Source organism: Macrobrachium nipponense, chromosome 2 (assembly GCF_015104395.2).
Source record: "Macrobrachium nipponense isolate FS-2020 chromosome 2, ASM1510439v2, whole genome shotgun sequence".
Classification (NCBI taxonomy): domain Eukaryota; kingdom Metazoa; phylum Arthropoda; class Malacostraca; order Decapoda; family Palaemonidae; genus Macrobrachium; species Macrobrachium nipponense.
The window spans coordinates 140898077-140905576 of record NC_087201.1 but is presented as its reverse complement, the minus strand read 5'-3'; the positions used below and the strand labels follow the sequence as shown (position 1 = coordinate 140905576).

The 7500-nt window shown below is 36.5% G+C and overlaps 1 protein-coding gene across 1 annotated transcript in view; it reads right to left on the bottom strand.

Moving 5' to 3' along the window:
- Positions 1-7500, bottom strand: part of LOC135221048 (uncharacterized) — a 418813-nt gene that overhangs the window by 403350 nt on the left and 7963 nt on the right. The gene's annotated exons all lie outside the window — the stretch shown is intronic.

Below are 7500 nucleotides of genomic sequence, written 5' to 3'. Positions count from 1 at the left end.
AGAAACATTGTGAATCGTGAATGTTAAAAAGTAGTAGTAATCCTGTATAAATCGCGAAATTTAGGCTATAAAGGCGTTTAAGGTGGTTAAACGAAGGTGAGTGATGGAGTGAATGGACAGCAACATAGAGAAATTCAGAAATAAATGACAAGAAGTGTTAATCACAGTGAGTTTGGATATCAGGTGGAGAGAAGGAACTCTGGTAGCACTCTTGAGCACTGTCTACAGCTCACCGGGTGAAGTGCACCAACGACACTACCTCGTGTGGACTGGGTTTGGAGTCATTGTTACTTATACTCGATTGTCATTTATAATTCCAGTCAAAATGGCAATTATTTCTCTCGGGCGAATCAAAACCAAGCAGTCTTACAAGACTCACAGTCCATCTTTCTGTACAAGACAGTGAAAACTAACTCATATCACTTTCGGGACAGTAAAAAATTCGACATTTTTCCTTCATACACCAATCGAATTTTAATGCTGTTACTCAAAACGATATTGAAATGAACCCTCTCCATTGAAAGAAACAGTTGAAATTCATTGCTGAGATTTAAATCCAACATAACGAAAAATGTCACTCAAGATACAACTAAAAAAAAAATGAATAAATAACCGCTATCATTCCAAAGATATAACGAAATTCATCATTTACGGATTATTGGCCTGGCAGCCTTGAACGATTCCGTGGGTTGCGTGCTGCTGCCTCAGACGTCGTTATCTGTAGCTACCTCCCCCGTTGAGGGTGTCCGTTGTTTTCCACGAAAATGGGAGCATCTTTCATTCTTCAATTTGGATGTTCACTGTCGGGGGTTCTGTCTTTGATGCGTAATGCCCCCAGAAATGTCCCGCCGTCTGGGATCACGGTCCACCGCTGGTTTGAAAGTGCCTTTTCCCATTCGTTAACGAGAGGTTTATTTCAATTCTAATCTCGGTCACTAAACTCAGGGATGCCAGTTTTTTCTTTATGTATTTTGTTTATCTATTTATTTATGTATTTATTTAATTATTTTTTTAATGATAATGGGACGAAGGGCATTCTGTACCTGCAAATGCTTAACAAAGCGACAGCAGTTTTCGCTCTGCCGGGAACAATGCTAGTACTACATATACAAGACCGTCAACTTTGATTTCCCCCAAATGGCGCGAACATTCAGAAGTGAAAAGTTAGCACTGGGAGTAATTTTTTTTTCTTTAGATATTTATCCCTTGTAAGGAATCAATGGGAGTAAGACTAAAGGTTTAAGGCAACTGAACAGTTAAACTTATAAGAATAGAGGCATAGATGTTTCTCCCTTGTAACGAATCAATGGGCCCATCACCATAGGCTTAGCTATATGGCGGTCGTCTCGTATACTTATACGTTTTTGTATGACACCACGAAACATTTCAGCTTTATGAGCTTTGATTAAGTTGAAAGAATCATTTGACTATGAAATGGTTCTGGTGCTCGTTCGAAAATTCATTTCAGCCACTGACTAAACTCATGGCGTCTTTATAACGTCCACGCACTGACAATTGATTAGACCGAGGCCAGCAAACCACACATAGGTACTCCGTTCAACAAAGTTTTGTAATCAGTTGTCAGTGCGTAGATGGTATAAAGTGCCATGAATTATTATTATTATTATTATTATTATTATTATTATTATTATTCCTAAGATGAACCCTACTCATATGGAACAAGCCCATAAGGGCCATTGACTCGAAATTCAAGTTTCCAAACAACATTATGGTGTTCATGTGGGAGAAGTAGCAAGAGGCTTAGCCAATGACTGGAATGAATTTCCGAATGATCAACAAAGCCATTATCTTCCAGCTTTCTCAAGCTTTACAGAGCTGAAATGTTTCGTAAGGTCATGCAAAATTATAAGTAGACGAAATGATCGCCGAACAGATACCTAAGCCTGTTAAGATGGGTCCATTGATTCGTTAAAGGGGGAAAAAAAAAAACTATCCACCTATTCTCTTCCAGTCTAACTGTTCGCTTACCTTAAACCTTCAGTCTTATAATTCCATTTCCATCTGCCCTGTTTAGTCTCATTCCATGTGCTTGTCCAGTTTCATGTCTCAAGGCCAACTCCATGTCAGCCGGTGGGTCAAAAAAAAATTTTATCACTGGTTTAAGTGCTTTTTAAGGATAATTCAAAGAGTAATACACAAGAATTGATTGTTTAGGCATGATATTCCATTTCGGGCACTGTGGCGGTTAACACCGGGCTAATGGATGCGTAACCTTAGGCGTATGTTAATGATTATGTCTGTTGAAAACCTCAGGTGATCTAACGCAAAAGTTTTGTTAATCAATACAAACACACACACACACACACACACACACACACACACACACACACATATAGTATATATATATATATATATTTATATTGTTTTTTTTATTGTTTTTTTTATATTTTAATAAATTTCGGTACGGCATACAATGTCCATTTAATTCACTTTATAGCTCACTGACCAACTAACTGACTAATCTTTTATATGTAATGGTAAAATTTCATTCATTCCACCATCACTGACAAGCACCAACATTGCACACTTATACACAGGATACAGAGACAGGCAGAGAGAGAGAGAGAGAGAGAGAGAGAGAGAGAGAGAGAGAGACCGAGAGAGAGAGAGAGAGAGAGAGGGTGGGGGGAGGGGGGATTACAGTACCACAAATTCTAAAAAAAAAAAATAAAAAATAAATAAAAAAAAGTCACGCAAGCACACTATAAAGCATCAATCACGTACGTTTACAGATAGAGAGAGAATAGAACAGAATATAGAATTCAGGCCATAGGGCAAGCACTGGGAACTATGAGGTTATTCAGCGCTGAAAGGGAGATCGAGAGTAAAGCAGGTTTTAAGATGTAACAGGAGGAAAACCTCAAAGCAATTCAACTATGAATCATTTGTTAGGATAAGATGGGAAAAAAAGACGGAAGAAAGAGATTATGAACAGAGGTACGGTATAAGGAAAGAAAATGATTGCAGCTAGTCAGAGAGAAAGAGAGAGGGGGGAGGGGTGGCGAAGGAGGATAATATATAGATAATAAAAGCAACCACAGAATAGGCTACATACGAAAACAGACCGTAGAGCTCATTCATTGCTTGGCAATGAATAGTAAAATTCAACACATTACAACCTACAAACTCACCAGCTAATTCGCAAGAGTGAAATACAAAAAAAAAAAAAAAAAAAAAAAAAACGCAACGAGGAAATGAACTGTAACGCTGACCCGCATCTCTGAACCCATCCGCAGAAACGGCTGCTGTAATTAATGCACCAAACACATGCTAGGGAAAAAGAAAAAAAAACCGCCGGTAGTAATTCAGAGTATAACGTCGGATAGCCTAAAGCCATTGAAAATCTGCAGTACGGCAAATGGGAGGATGCAAATAAACTGGCGCATTCAGGAATTCGCTTCATCCATAAAACATGTCGACGGATGATTACCGGAATGGAAGGTCTATTGTATTTCAGCAACTTTATTTGAAAAAACAAGGATATATGTATATATACAAGTGTGTGTGTGTGTTTGCAAACAGATAATCGCGTCAAATTCATAGACGCTTATTCATACTATGTATACGGAATCGCATGAGTGATAATGTTTTATCAATAAGCACCGCCCCTTTATCTCTCTCTCTCTCTCTCCTCTCTCTCTCTCTCTCTCTCTCTCTCTCTATATATATATATATATATATATATATATATATATATATATATATGATAGATAGATAGATAGATAGATAGATAGATAGATAGATATATATATATATATATAATATATATATATAGATAGATAGATATATATATATAGATATATATATATATATATATAATATATATATATATAATACACACACACACAAATACATACCTACGTACACCACACTTCTGTTCATACGTTATCCTAGCAGCTTCCAAGATCCGAGTGAGCTAGTGGATGCTCTGCTCTGCAGGGAAGAGACAGGATATGCATATTGCACGATAGACGGAAGCAAGAGCTGCTGCGTGACGACCACCGTCGCATCTGCCAACTCCCTAAGAACCCCACCCAACCCCGGGGTTCCATAACCTGCCACCTTCCCCCCCGCCACCCGCCACCCACCTCTCAATCCCCCACACCAATCCTCCTTACCTGGGCACATGCCGGCACAATCAAAAACAAATAGCGGCCAACGCGTCGCCGATTGCAAAGCTGACAAAAGATAACAATGCGTTGACTTTACACACACAGGCGGCGGTTATGTTTTGCCCGAGAAAAAGAGGAAGTCTGATAACATGTTTCTGTTTTTTATTTCATTTATTTATATTTTTTTTTTACTTGCTTCATGGATTTGCTGTCGTGTTTTCGCTGACGCCGTATATATATTTCTTCCCCGGGTTTTCAGGTAAGACAGACGTAGGCGTAAAATATGGAAAACAAGATATGTATAATTATATATATATATATATATATAATATATATATGTATATATATAGATTGATAGATAGATAGATAGATAGATAGATATAAGATAGATATATGCAATATATACATATATATATATATATATATATATATATATATATATATATATATAAATAGAGAGAGAGAGAGAGAGAGAGAGAGAGAGAGAGAGAGAGAGAGAGAGAGAGAGAGAGAGACAGGATACGTAGTTTAAACAAATCCTCCCTAAACTGCTTCTCTTACTTGCACAACACATTCTATTCAGGAAAAAATACTTTGCGGTTTATACTGGTGCTCCATAATCTGTCGAGCCACTTAATCTGCCCGTGTTCACCAGGACTCTCTCTCTCTCTCTCTCTCTCTCTCTCTCCCTCACACACACACACACAACTTAGCGAACAGCAGAACGACTTTTTAAAATCAAGAACCCCCGGGAAATGGGACTCATAAGAAACACCAAATGTCGCCCGAGCAGAATCTAAACGGAAACTAACAGAGGTTGTAACCGGCATCCAAGTTGACTTTGGGCACGCCAGCTCTGTTTTAAGAGAAGGAATAACTACCGGCTATCGTGCTTTGTAATTAGGTATCGGAGAGGAAACTATCCGGCGTCATGCTTTCCTCTGCTCCTAGGTCTGATGCTAAGATGTCATTCGCTCCGACATATCTTTGCGATTTAGATAGAAGGAAAAAAAAGTATGTTTAGAAATAATAATCAGAAACGCGGACTAAACAAACGAATTTGATTAGAAAAGACAATGCCTTCTGGTACAAAAGTAAGTGGGGAAAGAGAGAGAGAGAGAGAGAGAGAGAGAGAGAGAGAGAGAGAGAGAAACTGGCTTGGAAAATATGAAGTACAATCCAATATGGCTTGGACTTTTTTTGTATATCTGATACTATTTGTGAGTATTCTTCATTACAAAAATTGTTGTCCATTTTTTATATCTATTCATAATTACCAAAAATTTATACATTTAATACCTGACTATTTATAAATAAAATAATTTTGTACATTAAATGTGACTACTCATAATTACAAAATATGCGTTTATGCACCCACATTTCAAACACAGATATATATCGACATATACAAACACAGTGCATACATAGCCTAAACATATGCACTCAACTACAAAACCAAATGGGATGGGAAGGTTAATAGGCTCCTGTCTTACTCTTACAGCATCGGGAAGAAGTATTACTCTTGGAACGCTCTCGTATCTGCTACACGACAGGAAGACCTTTTGTCTCCGACAATATTTCACCTCATGCAGCAAGAAAAGTGTCTCCCAAATCCGTCAAATTTTAGAAAATGTGCAACCACAGAAGAATGCCTACTCAGGTGTTTTAATTACAGAAAGAAATTCAAGCTATACTTAAGAATTCTTAATGAGATGGTGTAGCAATTCACACCCGAGAGGAGGTATACTATAACTTTAGTACTGAGAATTAAACTCTGGAAGAAGAATCATTATCTTGTTACAATCAAACGAAGGACGTTATTAGCTTTATTAGCTAAACTGCCTTCTTGCAAATAGGATGCAAAACCCATTCGGGTGAGAACATTAAACATTCATAACAATTCTGCATAAAAATCATTTTAGGTCCCAAAATTCGGAAAATGTTCTCTTGTAACGTTTCGGAAAAAATCTCTATTACCATCATCAGTTAAGAAAAGTACAAATAAGTATATTTTTCAGCAATACAATATGGTGGAAAAACTCTGGTGCCTTTGCTGCTGCATTACTAAATTTTCGTAGGACGTATATGGAAGTATTCAAAAGTGCAGAATCTAGTTCGAGATCTCTTATGTCAATCTGGTTCATTTTTCTCTTATTGACTCCAAGGATGCTTTTATAAAACACCAACCTATTGACAAACAATAGAGATTTCAGACTACCGACATGTTTCCTTTCAAATCTTTGCCAATATCATAACAAAAAAAGGAAGAGAGAGAGAGAGAGAGAGAGAGAGAGAGAGAGAGAGAGAGAGAGAGAGAGAGATGGATTGCACGCAAAATATAAATGCAAATGCAGGTCCGGCTTAAAAATAACAATGGAGCAGCGGATGTTTTTCATCGCAAATCTTCCATCATTTCATTATCATGGGATGGAGATAATCCAGAGCGAACTAATAAACGCCAACAAATCCTCTGTAATTGTCCAGACGCCACAGGATTTAGCAGAATGACTGTACGTCGATATGGGTGCGTTACTTTATCCCCATCTGCCTTTGTTCATTCAATCTCTTCCGATTCCACTTAGCGACAGATAATCTCATTTTGAAATCCTCTCTTAGAAGGAAGGCCTCGTCTTTTGTGCGATAACGAATTTGGTGAATATCGTTATAAATGCTGAGTGCGTCCGTCCGGGAACTTCGTCTTGAAGCTTTTAGGAAAATATCTCTAGAGGAGAATATTTTATTTTATATTATAAGCGCTTAGAATCGTTTAAAATAACTGGTTGGCCGTTTATTGTACACTTTTATCGCAACAACAGATGAAAAATGTTTGTTTGTGTATAGTATATATATATATATATATATATATATAGTATATATATATATATAGGTGATATATATATATATATATATATATATATATATATATATATATATATATATATATATATATATATATATATATATATATATATATATATATATATATATATATATATATATATATATATATATATATATATATATATATATATATAATTATTCAACCAAAAGCAAAGAAAGTCATTTATTCGAACTCCATTTTCGTTATAAAATACAATATTATTTATTATAAAACCAAATTAACGCTTTTAGTAAAAACACACCTACCTCGGTTACAAACTGCGGATGGAGGCATACAATTTGCAGGAAAATAAGCGAGACAAAATTATGAAAAAAAGAAAAAAAAAAAGAACCACAAGATATCCTAAAATGATTTAATGGCGGCAGCAATTATCACAAGCACTCTAGCGCGTTCTCCCAAGAAAGAGCTTTTCCGATGCTGGGGTTATTTATTCGATGGACTTCCGCTCTCACGTCAGTCACACAG